At 40.0% G+C, this 22,140-nt stretch overlaps 1 long non-coding RNA gene across 1 annotated transcript in view; it reads left to right on the forward strand.

The window, feature by feature from the left end:
• The window catches only part of LOC135319514 (uncharacterized), a 577,974-nt gene that overhangs the window by 207,800 nt on the left and 348,034 nt on the right, over nt 1-22,140 (forward strand). The window lies entirely within an intron of this gene.

The following is a 22,140-nucleotide window of genomic DNA, read 5'->3' on the forward strand; positions in this document are numbered from 1 at the left end:
TCTGATATTGTCTTCTACTCATATATTTTACTGAAGACCCTCTTGGCTGGAGACTGGTTGAGTATGATAACCCATTTAGGCATCTATCTATCTATCTAGCTAGCTATCTAATTTACTCCTTTGTCAGCCCTCATTAATGACAGGCACCCTTGGCCCTTGACAGGCACGTTCTGATTTAATGCCCTCAACAACAATAGGAGGTGGTATTTTTCTCCTTTGAAAAAGGTGAAGTTTTTACTAGTGAAGAGATTTTGTAAAAAACATGTTGTATCATCCCAATGCTGCCAGCTAGATTGAAAACGGGGAGTTTGCTCATTTATACTGCCCTTCTCTTAAATTATATTTGAAAGTTTCCTTTACCCTACAGTGAACAGCATCCCTGCTGTGTCTCAAACTTTATCCCTTCCAACTTCAAGGCTGTGTACATTTTTCAGTCTGTAATCTTCTGTGATTACTCATTGACTTATGTGGAACTGGTGAGTCAGAAATACATATAGAATAACTGAAATTAATAAACTATTTCAAATTTTTCTCAATGGACCTAGATATATTTAAGATAGGAGTTGTTTAAATATTTGCCTTTTTTTTTCTCTTTTCATTTGGGCTTCCAAATTCCCCTGTTTATTCTTAAAATAAGACATGGTGATAATTCTTTTGAAATATATGTGGGCAAGTATGAACACAAACTACATCTGACAATAATAGGGCAGAAATAAATTGTGGGAAGAATTAGGAAATTTGGATGAAGAGACACAAATATAGCAATTCACTCCCAGACTCAGTATGTATTTATACTTTAAATATGTTGAGCTTTACTTTTTCCATTAGTCAATTAGACTTTAAAATATTTGCATTTATATGTATTTTTTAATATTTGTAAAGTCTGTTAAAAATAATAAAAGACATAAGTCTATGCATGTTCCTCTTACTCAGTATCCAGAAAGCTTATGGGATTTTTCATTTCCTCCAAAGGAAACATTAGGCATTATTTTTCTCTGCGTTAAATGCTATGCCCTGTGACGCCAAAAGGAAATAGTTAACCTGTGGTAAGTAATTACCACGAATCAGAATATTTTTGATTACATTCGTGTATCACTCCTTTAGTCATTTAAGTGTAGTGGTCACACTAAGTTTTGAAAGAAGTATAATTGCTATGCTAAGAAAGGCAAGAACATTGACTCATATAAAATGCTCAATTAAAACCAGGGAAACCAGAGGAGACGGCAAGGAATACAATTAACAAAGAGTAACTGTAACAAATGGACAATAGTTACAAATATGGATGACTCCAATGATGTAAATAAGCACTTTCCGTCTAAATATTAGCGAGAGGAACAGATATAAATGTATTTATACCAAAAAGGCACCTAAAAACCAAGAAAATATACAGGTATCTCATCATCACGCAAACAAATCTGTTTGGCTTTGGAGGCGTGGGAACCTAATTATAAATTAAGCATATGATTACACAAGTAATTAACATCCTGTTATGAAGACCCACCTTAGAGAACGAAGAGGAACGAGACCAATAGACGGCTTTTCACTTTAGTGGTAACTGTACACTCGGGTGACAGAACTTAGGGTACACCTGAGAGAAGTTTTCATTAGATACTAAGATTTCCAGCTTACTTCCCTATTTCCCTTATTGTAAAGACAGTTTGGCATTAAAAATTGTCTTCTCACATCACCTTTAATCCTTTTCAGTACACAGAATCGTTCTTCAGCTGTTCGTTTATCTAAATGTTACATTTACATAATGCCAGGATAAAATACATTGTTTTTATACAGATCTGTGGCCTTTGTTTCCTTCCTCAGCATAAAGAAGCATCTCTCTCTCTCTCTGCCTATACTTATCTGTTATTTGTCTATCTATCATCTATCTAATGCTATTAGAATTTGTATTGCTGTAATTAGTGAAGATTAAATAGTAATATTACCTTTTTGAAATGTTATAATTTCCTGTATAAGATACATGTGATTAGATAAATTTCGAATGAGACTGTGCAGCGCATGGGCGTATGGGTAACCCATTTATCTGTTAGCTGTTTCATAAGATACATCTTGAACTTTCAGCAGCTTGATGGTAGATAATTCTTGACTTTGACACTAGTTCTGCATTTTCTGTTCTGTTGCACACAGGCAGGGAGGGCAGGAGACTCCCCAGGCTGCTTGTGGTGGGCGAATCTGCCTGCTTCGGGGGCTCTGGGTGAGGGCCAGGGGTCTCAGGCCCTGGGGATGGGCAGAGTGCCTCCCCAGGGTGCCTCCCCAGAGTGCCTCCCCAGAGTGCCACTGGCTGCTGTGGGCTGTCTGTTGCTCTCCTTGTCAGCGGTCCCGTCACAGGCACTCTGATTTAATCCAGTAGAGGAAGAAGCCAGCCTGCCTTCTGTGGCTGGGTTGGCCCCAGACTTCCAGTCTGGGTCTCCGTCTTTTCCTGGGTGGGGGAGGGGAGATGCCCTGCCCCTGGGCTGCTCCTCTATCCTGGGTCCTAAACCAGCGTGCATTCTCTTTACCGCCTTGCAGACTCCTTCTCTCTTGGCATTTGATTACATCATTTCCAGGAGTTACAGTTGTGCTTAGCGGGGTGAGCATGGAGAAGAAGAGCTCCAAGGCCTTGTCTGAACCCAAGTCTGTCATGTCTTTGCTGCAATATTCTTTTTCTGAAAAACAAATTTCTTGACGCTTATACAATTTGTGAGCACCTGTTCATATGTGTGTGTGTGTGTGAGTGCGCTCGCGCGTGCGTGTGCAGGTTTATAACAGGGCATCTTATGTTGTTATCACCCATTACTATTACATTTATATGTTTTACTATTACATTTATATATTTTGTCATGATATTTCCAGTAGTTTCAGACCTACCTGTGTGGATGAAGTGGTATTTGGATCATAAAGTTTTATAACAGCTTTATCTTTCTCTGAATGGAAACTTTGAACAAAATATTATTTTCTGGCTCAACACTTGAGCTTTGAAAATCCTTTTTTTTTTTTTATGATGGCGCTCTGAGTTCAACTTTCATCAGTCTGTTATCCGTAAAGCCTTGAACGGTTTGCTGAACCTCTCACTGCTTCAGTTTACAACATGGTGTAAACTCGAGGCCACAGCCTTTCGTGTTGACCCTGTAGTGCTGGGTTGTAGGCTCTGCTTCTTCTCATGTCCATTTGTGATATTTACGGTAGAAATTATAGAACCTACCAGATATTTGTGATGAGTGAATATGTGAACGTACTAGTCACATGGTGAACTTCTAATATATGTTACATAAAGAATATATTATTAATATGTAACAATTATTATCATAGTATACTAACTATAGTATAAGGATATAATTGTATATTAATACATAATTATATAACATAAATATATTAATTATATATTATGTTGATTATGTATTATAATAGTTATATTTTAATAATTTAACTATTTTAATAATATACTGACATAAAATAATTACTATTTTATTTTTAAGTTTGTTTGCTTTGCTTTGTTTTACAGTATCTCTGATACTAATTATGATTTGTTGGTCCTTAAATTTTATTTGTTGATGTATTACATGATGTATTTACATAAGAATTTCTTCCATAAATTTTACTTAAAGAGGGGCTCATGTTTTAATTTTAATCAGCTTCAGTTTACTTTATGACTAGTGCTCATAATTTACAATATACTCATTTGTTATTTCTTTCTTTATTCTTTATTTAACTTTGGCAATAAAATCTTTTGGTCTTTAACTTTAATAGGCCCAACTTCTGTGAAGTTTTGAAAAAAGAGACGTGTGTACTCTGATGCTCAGATTGGAATCTGACTTGAACAGGAAAATGATCTCCCCGGTGGAACTACAGGGAAAAATGAGTTCATTTGAAGTTGTAGCTCAGGAAATCGGGCACTAAATGACTAGTATGTAATAGGCGTGGTGCTAATACAGTATTTTATGTATTCCTCAGGAAACTTTCCTGGTCAGTAGTGTTGTGAACCTGTGTTGAACGCTCTCTTTTACCTTCTTCATCAAGTCCCGAAGAAGCGTCTAGAAAGTCCACTTTTAGGTTAATAGTAACTTTTTTCTTCAGTTCCATCTCCCACGTTTTTCTGAGCTTCTTGAGAGCAGGATCCGTACTGTTTTGACTTTTCTATCCTGGGCGTATGGCACGCTGCCTGCCACATATTTGGTTACATGAGGGAATGAATAAATGGTCTGCCCCTTAAAAATTGGGGAGACCCTGTCAATAGCCTTCCTAGTGGGAATTCCTCATGGAGATCGTGTATTATACTCCATAAAATCTTATTCTCTCTAAAATATATAATATATAAAATATATAATATAAAATCTTATACTCTATAAAACCAAACTCTTAATGGTGAAACTTGGTTTAAATGGAGTCAACTTATATTTTAAAATCATAAGCACTGAGCTGCCGTATTCAGGAGGATGTTAATTCACTCAGTTGGGTTAGCTTAAGTGACTAATATATTTACTTTTGTGGCGTTCACTATCAAGGAATGGTTCCATGATGAAGAGGGGGAAAAATTGTTGTGTGCATTTGAGAATGAGTGTGTATGTATGTATTGGTGTGCCTTCTGCTTTGGGGAACAAGTGAAGATACTCTAGGATTTGATTGACCATGGAAGGAAAGTCTGGGTGATACCCTGTGAACATATGTCAACCTTATGCTCTGTGTGGGAGCCCTGTCTCTAATCCCTTGCCTCTAGATTAAATTGTGCCTTTGAGATTATGTATTCTCACATCATAAATTGTATGAAAATTTACCTAAAACTTTTGTAATTATTTTTTACTTTAGTTTTATATATCATTGGGTAATTTCAGAAAGCATTTAATTCATCCAGACTGATACATTTCTTTTTCTGTAGATTTTCCAATAACATCAAAGAGCATCTATGAATAATACTTTTATTTGCTGCCAATAAAGCCTCCTGATATGTTTACATTCACTTGTCAGTGACAAATCACGTTCAGTTATAATACTGGAAATGTCTGTGTTCAGAGGTATTTTTGAAATATAGTACTTGATGGACAATTCTTTTAACAACAACAACAAGAATTCAGTATAAATGTATGGTTCCATTAAGGGATTCCCACATCAATCAGGTTTTATTTATTCAGAAAATACATAGTAGTGTGTTCTTTAAGAAATGATAGCAATATAGTTCAGGATACAGGTTGCAAGGAGTGGAGGTTATGATTCCACTTCCTGCGCAAGGTTTTTCCTGGGAAGGAGGAAGAAGAAAGAAGGAATGGGAAAGCCCTTGGCAAAATTAACCCTTGGCAACACCTCCATTGAAATGGGGTGGCAATCTGTCTTATTGGCTCATTGGATCTCATTGGAATGAGGTAGCAGTCTGTCTGATTGGCTCCTTGGGATCTCAGCAATCTTGTGGGCTTCCTTGAAGAAGAATGAGTCATTGCACAAAATAAGGTTCTGCCTGTGTCTTCGAGCTCCTGCATGATGCTCCATTAGCAGAGATGGGCTGAGACTGCCCAGGTTGGGGGTGTCACACAGGCATGAAGCACTAGATAATAAACAAGCATTGACCAAACGCCCTGGAGGGAAGCGCTGTGGCACCTGCTGGGGACTCGTGGTTTGCCTTGGCTGCAGCATGTAGCAGAGACCCCTTTCAGAGGCTTAGCCTGAAATCTATCTTTCTATCTTTCCCACAAAGGAACTTGTCAACTTCAGCAGCCTGTGTCATCCCCATCCCAGGATCCATCTATATCTTTCCTTTTCTGTAACTTGCTGTGACTTTCACCCTCTGTCTCAAGGTGAAGAGGCAAAACTTAAACACACACACACACACACAGAAATGAACACAAACTTCTTGGCAAGATTTTCAAAGCTCTTCTGTGACTTCCAGTTCCTTCTTAGCAACCAGAACCACTTCTAGGGACAAGTGATGCTGGAAGCATGTTATTCCGGAGGCAATGCTGACCAAAACAAAACTGAAATTCTATTACTAAGAAAGAAGAGGGGTGGACATTTGGCACACACCAGGAGTGTCTGCCCCAATCATTTCAAGAGGCTGGCATTCATCTCTTTAGTCAGAAGTAAGACTAGTTGACTAATTAGAATTAATTTGAATCCTACCACAACCCTAGTCTGCTCTATCCTGAGGAAATAAAATGTCCCTTTATTGTCTCATCCACATTGGAGATGGAGAAGTTTGTATGTATTACAAAATATAATCTTTTAGTAGTGGAAAAAAAGTCTCAACATTAACTGGTATTTTATATTAGATAACAAAATCGGTAAAAAAATAATTTTATATACCATGCAGTTATGTTTTAAAAATATAATAGTAATTGATTAGAATGACTTTTAATAGGAGAGTCCATTATTAAAAAGATCTAAATTTTTAATGCATTAAGGGACTTAATAATTGCCTGTGGTTTGTGAAGACTCCAATTTTCTGATCTTCCAATTTTTCTTTCTTCCCGTGATGTAATGTTGGTAGAGAATGATTCACCGTAGACTCAATGTCTGAAAGTATTAAGATGTTCTTTCACATTCAAAGCAGCTGTGACAGCTGTCTGGCAATCATGAGGAATAATGATCTGGAAGACTCTCAAAAATGGCTTGGGCATCAACTGATGTCACTTGTCATCTAGAGATTTCATTCCTGCTAAAATGCCCAGGAAAATTATAGGAATTGATTTATTTTGCTTGGAGTTATATATAGAGATAATTTCATACTTAGGAAAATGACAAATGCATTGAAAGTATGTCAGAACAAATGTACTTGATTAAGGAAACTATGAGAAAAAAATAATTTGATTAAGAAGATGATCAGTTACACAATACAGTGACTACTCTACACTATGTATTCTCTCTCATTTGTAGTCTCACTCTAATTTGTACCCATTTTTGGATGATGTATTAAACAATTGGGACTGTAATTAGTTTGGTTTAGATTCATTAAATTTGAAGAGACTCTGGCTATTAAGTCTTTCCAGATTAAAAAAAAAAAGTCATTATTTTTATTTTCTAAATTTAAGCCAAACCAATAAGACTTCGGCATTTAGGTCATTAACAGTTCTGAGAATTTATTTATTGAGCATAGAGTTTAAAAGTCTTTCCTTTTTTATTATTCAGATTATTATTCAATGAAAACTGCTTTTACTTTGCCTAAAGCTTTTTCTTTGGCCAACATGAAGACATGGAAACACTGTTGTTGTTAAAATTCTTTGTAGTTTCCAGGGAAGAAAATGTCCTAGTGGCATTTTACTGGCACTTGTTTCAGCACACATTGGCCTGGGTACTTGAATGATGGATCATGTCTTGGGAATTCTCTTGTGGAGAAGGATGGTATCTAAAACCTCACTGATTTCAGAAATATTTTCACCTAAGGGGCAAACCATGGCTTTGTTTGTTCTGTTTTCTTAGGGAAGGGGCTGAGACCACATTGGAGAATGGAAAGGTTGCAGATTCCAGGTTATCTAAATTCTCTCTCCTTCCGTCAAAAGTGAGTCCCAAGTCAACGTGTTTCTGTGAATGTCTGAACAGATCTTAGCACCTTGATATTATAAACCACACCACATTCATTTCCATCCACCCCTCCAAACCTTTTGTGCAGCTTGGATTACAATGAGCATTCACTCAGTGCAAGCAGAGAAAATAAATACATGGATATACACACAAATTTAAGCCTACTCACTGGCAGTGTAACTCACTTGTTATTTTACATTTTAATACAGAAACCATCCCTTAAAGCTGGTTGCCTTCCTAAATAATTATCGACTGTGCTTGAGTTATATATCCTGAGAATGAACGCTTTTTTCCGAGATGTTCCCCCATGTGCTTGCCTGAGGAACACTGGAAAATCCTGTTCATAGTCTTATCGCCTCAGTTCCTCTTCCTGTGATTCCAGTTGCTCATACACTGTTTCCTACTTTTATTGTCATTTAAATCTGCAGCTGACACGGCTGTGCAGAAGAGCTATTTTCCCATGCAGCCTTTTTAAAGTGCACTGCATTCCGCTTTCTGGAGGGAAATTAAATCCCTTCGTTCACTTTCTCATTCTTGATGTATGCAGGGGAAAATGCATGGGGAATAAATTGTTCTATAAAGCATAACTACCTTTTTTAATTTTAAAAAGTTTTAGGGAAGAATGATTCATTGTTCAAATCTACCGCTTTATATTATGCAATAGCTAAAATTTAGTTTGGCAGTCTGTGTACAAATGGTGAGGAGATTTTAGCGCAAACTTGATAAAACAGAAGAAAAAAGAAATACAGGCCTCGTGTGAGTGAGCTCGGGCTGCCGTAAGAAAATACCATAGGTTGGATGGCTTGAAAAACACACATTTATTTCCCCCAGTTCTGGAGGCTGGGAAGTCCTAAATCAAGGTGCTGGTAGATTTGGTTCCGGGCTCATAGAAGGAAGATTTCTCAATGTGTCTTGACATGACAGAGAGCAAGAGAGCTCTGCTCTGTCTTCCTCTTCTTAAAACGACACTGATTCCATCCCGGGGGCCCCACTCTCATGACCTCATCTGAATCTAATTACTTCCCAAAGTCCTACCTTTAAATAGCAACATATTGCAGATTAAAATTTGGACGTAGGAGTGAGTTGGGGGGTACACAAGGATTCAGTCCCTCTCAGGTTGCTAACAAATTTCTAAGTCAGTCTGTCACTTTCTTCAGGAACTTCACGCGCTAGAATGATCACATCCATCATTTAATGCTTCTCGTTTCAAAGGGAGAATTGAAATCATCTCCCCCGCCCACTGTGTGTAAGTTTATACTGTACAAGTATTCCGTGTGTAACATGGGTTCAGCTCGCCATCACAGCCTTAGTGGGTGTATGCCACTCTGTCGGCAGGACGTGTAGACTTGAATCCGGACATCACGACGCCCGCCTCCTGGTGCTCACAGCGCTCTTCTCAAGCGTGGGTAGAACCTGGGACTTGCTCCTGTCGCTGGAATCGGGTAAAGGTGATGGGCGGCGGTGAGACACTCTTGCACGCAGACTTACTCTCTTTTCCTGTCCGGGTTGGAGGAGGCAGACTGCCATGAGTCTTACCGCACGTGGGAATCCTTTCTGCCTGCCTGCCCTGAAGAAACTGGGGTGTGAAACGTCCCCAGGTGGGCCCTCTTCATCACAGTCGCCGCTGCCACTGGGTGCAGCTTGGTTCGAGCCCGGCTACGCCACACTCAGATTCCTGACCCTCGGAAACCGCTAAGTTAGAAACGTGTTGTCTCAAGCTGCTAAGTTTGTGGCGATGGTTATGCAGCAAGAAGGAACTAACGCATCCACGTTTCATGCCACCAATTTTCAGTAGGAGAAACCATCGCCAAACAGCTAGGTGACAGACCCAAGGAAAGGATAAATAAATTGATTTAATAAAAAGGATAAAAATCTCCACCCAACCCCGTACTAAGTCGTTTATATGGGCGGAGATGGTCCTGTATTTTCAGTGGTGTAGACATGTGCTTTCTGAGAAGAAGCCCTGCCTCTGGGGGAAGGGCAAAACCCAAGAACCCCAAGGGGCCCCTCAGAGCAGCTGTGACGCAGTGGCTGCCGGGTTCCCGCTGCCTGGCCTCACCTCCCCCAACCCCCTGCCCACTTCTCCCAGGACATCTTCGCTGCATGGGAACAAGTCCTTGCTAATAGTAACCACATGTTAATATTTAACAGTGTAAACATATTTAGAAAACACAATAAGCCACACACCTATTTACAGACTTGAGGTCCGTGTTTGGTACCGGCCCCCCTCGGAAGGGGGTAAGGCCACTGGGCGGCTTTATGCCATAAATGGAGTGGCACTGACACTGCCGTTTTGAGATAAGATGCCTCCTTGAGATTCAACATTTCTTAGAGAGAAGGAGCAAAGAGTCAACCCGCAGAGAATATAATCCGTCGTTTAGTTTTCAGCAAAAAATTAGAGTGCTTTTTACCCTGATCTATTTAGCAAGTTTGAATATATGAGGTTCTTGAGAAAGCAAAAAATAATGTTTTTCCCCCTTTCCTTAAGTGCCATGTCCCTTCCTGTGCTGAACTGCCGCTTCATTTCTCTGCTACGTTTCTTTATTCTTCCTCCCGAGTGAGGCAGGAGAACCCCTGCGGGGTGGGGGTAGTTCTCCGGCTCCTGATTGCCTGCCGACCGACCAGTCAGCCAGGAGCTCTAGAGGGAAGGGCATTTTAGAAGCAACAACTTCAGCAATTCAAGATATTTTACAACCTATTGCATAATTATGTCTTCAAATATTTATAAAGTTGAGAATCATTGCTATAAAACATCCACAGAGATGATTCATGACTGCCTTCACATCACTGCTGAGGACAAGACACGGGGCCCCTTGCCGTAGAGGGCTAGTGTCCACGGTCAATCACCAAAAGGACCATCAGCGAGGCTGAGACTAAGGGTGGACACGAAGGAGAGAGAAAGCAAAAGGGCTAGAGGAAAAGCTTGTTCCGCTTGCTGCTTCCCTGCCAGGTCCGTATATTCTATGAAAATCTGTCATAGTAAATCAGAGACGAGGGCTGCCCTGGGAAATTGACTTGCCTCTCTTTGGGTCGCGGTGGGGAAGGCTAGGGCTCCTTCCAGCAAAAACTTCCACATCTTGCTGTTTTTCTTGCTCTCCTAATCATCTTCCCAGGAATCCATGCTGCATAATAACTGTATGCAAAAAGCAGAACATATGGCGCAGGAAACTAATTACTGTATCAATATTTCACTTTGTTGTCAGTGATGGGATCTTGGTGGCAATTCTACGACTGGAGCTAAGTGGCAGTGCCAGCCTGTGAAATACTGTCAGTGGGGATATGCTGCCTGTACCTCGCTTAATCGTACGCCGTGTCTTACGGAGTGATGCACCCGCTGCGTTCATGAAGTGGTGTAACCTCTAGAGGGGTGCTCACTGACCTCTTAAACAATCATTCTTCATCATGATCAAGCCTAATTAGGGGCCATATGCTCCTATGGTTTGCACACCACGGATGTACCAACTTAAGAAAACCCGCTCAAAATCCAGGCTCTAAATGAAAAATATTACTTGGCGATGTAAGGGTACACTCATCACTCAAACAAAGCTGTTAGGCAGACAGGCAGTTGAAGGGCAGGTACAGATGAACGGATGCTGAGTGATGAGGACGAGGAGGATGGTGTTGGTGGCGGAGCTGTTAACACTGACTGAGGACTCATCATGTACTAGACAGTGCAGCAAAGGTGATCTCCCTAAACACTGGGAAGAATCTACCAGGCAGGCGTTTCTACGAGCATGTGTTTAACAGGTGAGAAGACTCAGGCAAGAGTTTTAAACGTCTTACCCCAAATCAATCCACCACTGAATTATAAAGGTGGGATTTAAAAACAGTTCCCAGATCCAGTTCCACTAAGCAATGCTGTGCTGCCTCACCCTGCCTGAGTGACTCCACGTGTCTGCAACGTGCCACGTCTTATCCCATTGAGAGAACGCATCGCTGGTCATCACTGGCACAATTTGGAGGGAATAATGAAAATACTTGAATTTGGATCCAGAAATTGTTTGTGGACATGTTTCCAAGTGATGTGTGGATGGATGTGTGCATAAGTCCTTGCAGCATAATAGTAATAAAATACAGGAGACAATGTAAAATCTCTCAGTGGTTCGGTGGGTAGATAATTATGATAAGTCAGTTGAATGGAGTACAACACAGCCATTCAGAAGAATACGGTAAACTTATCAACCCAGATGCGGTGAGACTGCTGTGATATATTATTGGAGTCAGAAGTCAAGATGTAAAACTGTGCTGTTATGTGTTGGTAGGGCGACAGAGAGGTAGGGTAAAAAATACTGGGTGGATAAAATGTTAGTAAAGGAGTTCAGGATTTTAGAGTCTAGGAGGGGAGGGGGACTGATTTTCATATTATCCTTAATTTGCTTTTGAATTTCTTACATAAGCAACATGTAGCTTAGTGAAGATAACATACGTGGGGTAAAAGGTGAATCTGCAGGAAAGGTAACAGAGCAGGTACCAGGTTCACCTGCAGTGAGCGACTGGCCCCGGGGGGGCTGGACTTCTGGACCCTGAGGCCGGCGGTGTCCTGTTGGAAGAGGCGGGTGGGACGGGCTGGAGGCAGGGCTTGCGGGGGGCGCGCTGGCAGAGCCCTGCCAGCCGCCCAGCTCCTCGTGCGGCACTCCGTTCTTCACTGACTTTCTCCTGCAGCTCTTACGGCTGATTCTCAACCCTGTTTCACCGCGAGGACTGAAGTACTTCATAGTCATGTCAGGGGCGGAAAAGGACGGAAGTTCTCTAACCCATGACACCGCTGGAGAGCGGCAGAGGTGGAGTAAAGCTACGGGATTCCTGATGTCAGATCAGTTCCTTTTTACCCTGTGGACAGGAGAAGGCGGGCCACACTTCTCTGGACAGGACGAGGAGAGAACAGGGAGCGGAATGCCCGCACAGGGCGCGCGGCACACCAGCCGGGGAAGCTCTGTGCCGGACGTGGTGCCGTGGTCCCCCTGTGGAGTTTTCTGGACGTCAGACTGCTTTCACAGAAAGCACAACCCTAGCTGAAGGTGCCCCAGGCTTTTACTGGGACTTGGTGCTCTTTGAAGGTGCATGAATAGAAAAGCGCTGATAAGTTTGCAGGTGCACAGAGGCCATCGACCACAATGGCAGGTGCCAGCGTTTGTTTACTGTTCGAAACAAGCTGGGGGCCACTTCTTCAGGCCTTTCTTTGCTCGGCAGCTCCAGGAAGGGGAGCTTTCAGGAAACGACCACCCGCTTGGCTTCTGTGACGAGCATCCTATCCAGACTGACAGCTTTCCTTTTGGGAAGTGTGTCAGATACATAACTGGGACTTCAAGCTTTCCAAGGGCAGCGTGTGACTAAAATCGTCCCATGCAGACAGTCACCTCTGCCTTCTCTCCCTTGTCTTCCACGAGCACTGAAAGCGGGTCACATGTCACATACACATATGTGCGTGCACCTGTGTCTATATGTGTATGTTTACAACTATGTAATTTTTTTATTTACAGTTTAACATTTGATCTGGAGTCGTCAGTTTTTCTGTTTCTAGTTTCCACCATATTCTCTCATGACGGAGAAATTACTGGAATTTCTGACAGTGTCAGTAAACCTAGAGTAACAGTACCTGTATTTGAGGATTTGGGGAAAGTTACACACATTCTTGGCACAGCTGCTGGCTCTTCAGTGAATGTTACAAACTTTGGTTTCTCTCTCCTCCTTCCTGACACATTAAGGACACACTTGGTACCGTAATTAATGTTATAGATGGGTAACATTGAAAGGTCTGGCAAACCTGACCACGTTGCCATAAAGTGCTGTTGAGGATGACAATTCTATAAATATTCCAAGGAATCTAGAAAAGGAGGACTGCCTAAAAGTGTGGGTCAAAATGTGACCACAGGCCAGGACTGTGAACATAACGAAAAAATCAAATTAAGTAAAAGGGAAAGGAAGCTTCTACGTTGCCTTTGCGTCTCCCTGTACTTCATTTTATTTTTTAACATTTTTTATTGAGTTACAGTAATTTTTAAACTTTTCTATTGATTTATAATCATTTCACGATGTTGTGTCAAATTTCCAGCTTAGAGCACAATTTTTCAGTTATACATGCACATACATATATTCATTGTCACATTTTTTTCTCTGTGAGCTACCAAAAGAACTTGTATGTATTTCCCTGTGCTATACAGCATACTCTTGTTTATCTATTCTGCATAGGCCTGTACTTTAGTCTTTTCTATGCCTCCTACTTCCAGGGTCCAAAGTCAGACTAATAAAATTCACGCTTTTAAACTATATTGTAGATTAAATAGGCTGGACTGGAAATACATCTACCATTTGTAAAAAACATTTCTGGAAGGAAACATGATCTAAATACTAAACAAGCAAAGAATTAGTTTTGAACTAGAAACTACTGGTCATTTAGGACTGCCTGCACTTATCCTTTTCTTTAATCATGCAAACCCCACTTCCACTTTTGTTATCTCTTGTTGCTTTGATGTATTATACTAGGAATGCTATAGCATGTCGAATCACCAGCTAACGTCATAATATTTCATTTCTAGATATCTCCAATTAATTCTTTCTCCTTTTCTCTTTGTAATATAGAACTGTGAAGTAATTCTATAAGGTTCTTAGAATAAAATATTATACCATTTAATTTAACTTGGAAAAAATCTCATTTGTTATAAAATGAATTGTTTTTAAAAATATGCCTCATGTAATTTATCATTAATAGTTAATGTGTCTTATTTAATACTATGTTACTTTGACCAGAGGGACTTTCCTAGTGGATGATTGCCTCTATTGTATTTGATAGAACTGCCAATTTTCAAACAGGTGTGTATACACACACACACACACACACACACACACACACACACACACAAACACACACACACACGATTTGGGAGACTAAAATTTTTTATTAAAATTATTGAGTCTTGACAGAAGGAGAATTCTGTTTTAATAAAAAAAACAATGTTCAGAATAGTAGCTACTTCAGGCTAAATCAATATTAAATCCTTCAACAGACTCAGTTCGGTAACAATTTAAATTTATCATCAACTTCTCTCTATGTTGATGGAAACTGGAGCAACCAGCTTTATCTTCTCAAAGGTAGCTTTTAAAATTACCCAGATTATACTGTATAGCACAGGGAACTGTATACAAGATCTTGTGGTAGCTCACAGAGAAAAAAAATGTGACAATGAATTATATATATGTTCATGTATAACTGAAAAATTGTGCTCTACACTGAAATTTGACACATTGTAAAATGATTATAAATCAATAAAAAATGTTTAAAAAAATAAAAAAAGTAAAATTACCCAGATCATGACCTTTGCTTGAATGCATGTTTTTTCCTTATAAATCGTCTTCTATCTGGATTAATTATCACTGATAACAAATTAATAGCTTTTTTACTGAAGAACTTAGAGAAGTTATAAGAGCAGCAGAAATATCTACATAAATCATGTCCCTGGAATGAAAAGTGAGCAATGCTGCTTTCCTCCTGAGCAGTGCTAGGTGGAGGCACTGATTTCGTCAGAGGGACAATATTGTAGATTGTAAGCATTTTATTCTTTGCCATGTTTGTCAATGTAGCAATGAAATAAAGAGATTTTAGAAAGTGGAGAGACCTGGAGCTTGAAGGTCCCTAGGATCTAAGCTCTGCCCTAGAGTATAAGGTTGGAGAAGCAGGGACCTTGTCCGGTTTTCACACCAATACTTCCCTTTAGAAGCTTAGCTCATGTGTAGAAGCTAAAAACTTTTGACGCTTGTGAAAATTTTACATATTTAATTTCTTCAAGTTTTCCCATTAAACTTCCAAAATTAAAAATGGAAAACTCGGTATTTCTCAAATATTGCACTTGAAAGTCATCTTCAAGGGAATCAGGACAGGGTCCCCTAATAAATGGAGTGTTAAAAATTTCCCAGACAATCAGGAGATAAAGTTACAGTACTCACACAATAACTATGTGAATTCTTTTCAGCAGATAATATTATTGCATTTTGCAAAGCAATTTGTTGTTACTTTTCTTGGGTCTTGCATGGAAACCTCTCAGCAATTGTTTCCCTTTTTCTTACCAGCTCCTTCATTATTTCACACCTGGAGGACAGTTCCCTTTCTCCCAGCCTCCTCCCACTTTTTAGTCTCTTCTCTTGACAAGTTATTAACTAATTAATTTTTCCTATAACTTTGTTTTATTTTGTTCTTTCCTATTTTAGAGGAAACTTTAGAAGTCCCGTTATCTAGAGAGCCACTAGAATTTGTTATTAAATATTTACAAGACTTATTTCCCATCCGATCTCCTTCCTTCTGTGTTCACCTGTTCAGATATCCAGTTCATTTTGACTTCATTTAATAAATATCACTGATAAATGAGGCTTTGCTTGGAAACAGGTGCTGAGGATTCAGAGATGAGTAGGGCGAGTTCCGTGTCCTTGAGAAGCATGAAGTCTAGACCAGGAATCACATTTGAAACAGAAATGCAGACTCTGGTGGAAGCACAGAAGAGGGACACAGCACTTCTGAAATATAGACACACCCATCGCCAACCTTGACAACCTGGCCAGGTTCTCTGATTGGAAGATCTGGGCTTGGGGAAGCTGGAGGCAGCTAACTAGAAGCAGGGCATCCTATGTGACTGATCTGGGGAGCGTATTTCACTCTCTCTGGTTGGTCATGAGTTGGAAGCAGGGGAGGTAGGGAGAAAGCGGTCATAAGTAGGCGAGCTGAGAGACATTGACCAAGCGCTAATCAAGTCCTATCCTTCTGGGACAATTGCTGTAGAAGTTATGGTTTGGTTTGCTAGGCTAGTTGTTCCTGAAGTTGTGGTTTAGAGTTCTGTTTGTCATCTATGATCTGCCAATTCTCCGTCTGTATATTCAGTCTCCCAGACTTGAGCTTAAGGACATTGACAATTCATATTTATTTTGTATTCCTCTCATGACATGGTAAATGTTTAGCAAAAAGATATTACTGAATGAACTAATTAATATGTAATTCTTTGATTGTCTGACTTGGCTATATTAGTATTGGATCCTTAACGAACATGTCATCCTTACTAACTGCTGTTTTCAGGGGAGTCACAAATTAACCCCTGTGTTGAAGAGCAATGATACTTTATCAACTTGAATGTGGATATGTTTTCAGTCTTACAGTCAGCATGCGTGCAGCTGTAATAATTTAAAGAGCACTCTTTTAGTCTGGCCCCCAAAGAATAATGCTGATGTGGACGGTGTGATATGATGGGTCTGTGGTTGTTCCCCCAGGAGGATCATCTTAATAACAGGTCTTCAACACAGTTAGCGTGTTAATCTCTCTCAGGTGCAAGCTTCTGTTATTTACACATAATTATAGGAATAATTAAAAAAACTGAAGTGTAAATGTGTGTTGAACTGAGAAGCATTACTCTTGTCAATATTGCTTGGACATTTTTGTACCAGCTGTCTTTCTTCCTACAAGGAATCGAATTAAGTCAAAATAAAATCAGAGGTTACTTCGAGAACATGCCAATAGATCACGTGTGTCTCAAATACCTGTCTCATGGAGAAAGACAGTCTGATGAACCTGTCTCTAAACGGACAGTAGTTTCCTTGGGACAGAATACATTTCTTGCTGGGCTGTGCCTATAGGTTCAACATTTAGGTAAATGATTTTTTTTTTTCACAGATTACTCACATTACAAATTCTTTTTGTCAAAGTATTTCTTAGGGTTGTTTGAATATTTCTGAGGTTAAATTTGGTGAGTTTGATCCCAGCCACTCAGGTTGTAGTAAGTCCTGTACGCCTGTGCCGAGGTTTTCCACCTGCTACTCTATGTCCATGTCTCACTTTGCCATTGTAATTCCATGTCCATAGTGTTACAGATAAACTTCTTGAGAAATGTCCAAATTACCTCTTGTGCCTGCCGGCAGCTCTTGCTTGGCCACTTGTCCCATGCTTGCTGTAGTCTCTCATCACTAAGGTCATGGAGGAATTCTTTGTGACTGTCTCCGCGAGGCAGATTTGGTCCTGGGTTCACTTGACCTCGCTGATCATTTCATTCCTCCGCAGACCTTTACCCGTCTTTGCTGCATGGTGGTGGGGAGTTTCACATAAGAAAGAAAAGGCTGCTTCTTTAGAGTACAGAAACTAGAATGAATAAAGACTTTGTATTTGGAATGTGGGCTTTTCAGTCTCAAGGCTTGTTAACATTTATAGGCTTGAGAGGCTGAAGAAAAATGTACCCAGATAAAAAGAACAGAATGGAAGAAAGGAAGAGAGGAAGCAGGGAAGTGGGAGAGACTCACGGAAGTCACATGAGAATACTCTGCCTCGATCTTTCCTGGAAGGTTAAGCTAGGATGGGTGGCTGCCGACATGACGAGGAGTGCTTCCCCAGGAAGACGGGTTGGGGAAGAAATGTTAAAGGATTCCCTAAGTGGCTTGTTTTTAAGGGAAAATGAGAGGAAATCTGAGGGAATGCTACAGAAGTACAGGGAGTGGCTGAATCCTAAGAGTGGTATCTTTAAATAAGCACTTGAATAATGTTCAAACTCCCAAGGAGTCAGGAAAAATATAAATTAAAATAATAATGAGACAGCATTTCCCACTTCTGTGCCTGGAAACAATTTTAAAAAAGGATAATATTGCCAAGGGGGACGTCAGCATCGTGGCACTCTGATACACTGTCTCGGAACTGTAAATCGTTACAAATGGTAAAGCTTTGCAAATAGCTCTTCAATAATAAGCACGGCAATTACAAGCGTATTTATTTCAACCCAACAATTCTACTCTTGGGAATCTTTTCCATATGAAGATCAGCACATGTTCTTAAAGAACTGTGTATGAAAACATTGTTTATAACAGCAAATGGAATGAAATTAATACCCATCATAGGGGACCAGCTGAATAAATGATGATACATCTAGCGATGATAGTCAAAACATAAAACCAACTACAGGAATGTAAGTTTATGTAAATATATCAAAATTAAATATATGCATTTTTATTAAATAAAAAAATTATACAACCAAACAGCTTATCAAGTAATATGTTAGTGCAAATCATGAATCAAATCATTCTAGTAATCTCTGTCATCTGTTGATTTTAAAAATAAATTGCTTGCTTACATATTTATTTAAAGGAAATGTCCCTAATTAAATGCTTGCCTGGATTGGTTTGCAATTTGATATATGAAACTGCACTCATTCTTTTAACAGTTCAGTGGTAAACTGGTTGTCACTGGTCACATCAAATCTTTCTCAAAATCAGTGAAGCTTCTCTTACCTTTTGATAACAATTGTATTGAAACAACTTGACCCTTTGATGATGAAGCTTTTACATACTGAATATGTTTATTATCAGCCTTATTCACAGGTAAGGGGACTGTCCATTTAAGTGCATATATCATTCATTAAAGCAACTACTTGCTGAAATGTGAGAGCGTACAAACTCTGTTGCTAAGCTACGCCTCTGCCCCTATCTTTGAGTAACAGTTTCTTTGTCTGCAAAATGGGGAGCATTGAGAGTCTGCACTCAAAGTTCTCAAACAAGATGGTTTAACTTCAGCCTGGCTCAGGCAGCGGCTGTGCCCATGTTATCTTAGTATGAATGCTTGTGTCTGGTGGGCTGTCTCTAGATTTTAATCACCTAGATGTCTTCAGTGGAGAATGGAATTTGATGGAGACAAGTATTCTCTGGCATCCATGATGACCTCCAAACACAGGAATGGCCCCCCCTTTGCCAGAAGGACCTGCAGCCCCCAATCACCTGCTGTCCCTTTCCCTGCTGGCTTTCTCAGAGTCCAGCATGCAGTTCCCGTTAGCCACTCAGTCACGTGTAACTCCAGGCAACCCTGACCCGCGGTGATGCCACAGTGTGATGGGGCTACATGGGCATTACTCAGTGTGATGCTGGCACCACCATGAGTCTCACTGTCTCCAGACGTGAGACCTTGACTGTTCCGTTCGGCAGGAACTTGGGAACTCAAGCGCATGCATGTGGTTGGTTGATTGCCAGGGGCTGGATCTTGAAGAGGGGCCAAGTGAGCAGTGGGAAGGTGTGGGAGCACTGAGGACCCATCAGACTGAGTCACATCCATTGCACGGTCGCAGTCTAACATTCTGTAGAATTTGCTTATTTACAATATTTATCATTTGTTGTCTACCCAGATCACCAACTCCCCAACTGAGTTCCGAGAAAGCAGGGATTCAGAGCTGTGTCGTTCATTTGTACGTTGCAAATGCCTGGGAGAGAGAGAGTCTTTCTGGTTACACTTCTGTACACCACGCTCAGGGTGGGCCTTCCTTAGAAGGTGCTATCCGGGAAATTACCATAAAGAAGTAAGAAGGTAGTCATGCAGATGTTAAATGTGGAAAATAGGAACCAAGCGATGCAGACGTCAGGTGGGGGACTTGTATGCTGGATTGATAGCTGGTGACCCCCGAAAACAGTTAGTGAGGGGCCAGCAGCAAGAGGGAAGGCTGCGCATAACAGAGGGCCTCGCGGGCCGGGATCACGGTTTTGGTGTTTGCTCCGAGTGGAATGAAAAATATCGACGAGTCTGGAACAGAGGAGTGACATGAGCTGACTTAGGCTTTAAAGCCGGCTCTCAGTAAATATCGAATTGAATTGAGCTGAATTGATTTTGAGGAAAAAAAGCTACAGCTCTTGCAAGTTCAGCAACTTATCAGACACTGATATATGACAAAAATCAAAAAAGAGATTATTAGGAAATATGTCTGGAACAATGGGAATAAAGTTCATTTATGTGAAATCGTGACCGAAGTTTAGAATGTTGACTTTTCCTTGATGATCCTAGAGTAATTTCTCAAGAGAATTTCAGTTGCAAGTGGGCACACATGCACAGCCCGCTTGTGCACACAGCTTTACAGGGAAGGTTAAAGTCGTCAATATTTTAAAATGAAATTTGCACTGGGGAGTTGAGCTACCCAAGAACAGACCCATGTTTATAGCAACACTTACGGGGTTATCTTTTCCCTTTTGGGGTATTGTAGATACTGATAGATACACGCTGTTGATGGCAATACAGAAAAGATTTGAGGATTTGAAGAATAGTTACAAGAAGTCAAAACGCATGCTTTCTTTCTGTGCTGACATTCTTACTTGATGACATATCAGAATTACATGCATAAATTTAACATTCCACGGGTTTTATTTACTCACAGGGTATTTTCTACTGACATAAACAAAATATAATCTTTAAACTAATTTATAGGAAATTGGGATTTTCCCATGATGAAAAATTGTCATTCAGTCTTTAATAAAAATACCTTTAGTGCATTTTTTAGGAAACAGTTTTAGACGTCTCGCCAACCTCCCTGCTGTCTGTACTGGCAGCTGCCAGGTACGCCCAGCAACAGTACTGGAATTGTCAGTGACTACAGTTCAGTATATCAGCAAGGAAATACACAAAAAAAGAGAGTCATGTTCCCAGCAGGAATACTGGGGAGAAAAATTAACATTTTAATTAAAGGAAAGACAAAAACATGACAATGGAGTATTTTCTTTTTAATCTTCCAAGGGAGAATTTAGCCAGAAATTGAAATAGATGCACCAAAACTAAAGCTTAAGCATTGTTAAGTGTACTCGGTGAAAGACCAGTGAGAGAATAACAAAAAAAACACACAAGAGAAATCTGAATTATCAGAGACAAATGGACATATTGTCTTGTATGTTATTTTCAGGTTACCAAGACATTCTTTAGGAAAACCAACAAATACTGATTTTGATAATAAGGAATTTGGAGATAGTTGGAGAATTTTGTGATTGCACTCAGAAATTTATATTAACAGGATCAATCAATCAATCAATGAAGCTAGAACACTCCCTTACACCATACACAAAAATAAACTCAAAATGGATCAAAGACTTAAACATAAGGCAAGATACAATAAACCTCCTAGAAGAAAATATAGGCAAAACATTATCTGACATACATCTCAAAAATGTCCTCCTAGAACAGTCTACCCAAGCAATAGAAATAAAAGCAAGAATAAACAAATGGGACCTAATGAAACTTACAAGCTTCTGCACAGCAAAGGAAACCATAAGCAAAACAAAAAGACAACCTATGGAATGGGAGAAAATTTTTGCAGATGAAACTGACAAAAGCTTGATCTCCAGAATATATAAGCAGCTCATATGACTTACTAAGAAAAAAACAAGCAACCCAATCCAAAAATGGGCAGATGACCTAAACAAGCAATTCTCCAAGGAAGACATACATATGATCTACAGGCACATGAAAAAATGCTCAATATCACTAATTATCAGAGAAATGCAAATCAAACTACAGTGAGGTATCACCTCACACCAGTCAGAATGGCCATCATTCAAAAAGCCACAAATGACAAATGCTGGAGAGGCTGTGGAGAAAACGGAACCCTCCTTCACTGCTGGTGGGAATGCAGTTTGGTGCAGCCACTGTGGAAAACAGTATGGAGATTCCTCAAAAGACTAGGAATAGACTTACTGTATGACCCAGGAATCCCGCTCCTGGGCATATATCCAGAAGGAACCCTATTTCAAAATGACACTTGCACCCCAATGTTCATAGCAGCACTGTTTACAATAGCCAAGACATGGAGACAGCCTAAATGTCCATCAACAGGTGACTGGATAAAGAAGAAGTGGTATATTTATACAATGGAATACTATTCAGCC

This window comes from Camelus dromedarius, chromosome 28 (genome assembly GCF_036321535.1).
Source record: "Camelus dromedarius isolate mCamDro1 chromosome 28, mCamDro1.pat, whole genome shotgun sequence".
Classification (NCBI taxonomy): Eukaryota; Metazoa; Chordata; class Mammalia; order Artiodactyla; family Camelidae; genus Camelus; species Camelus dromedarius.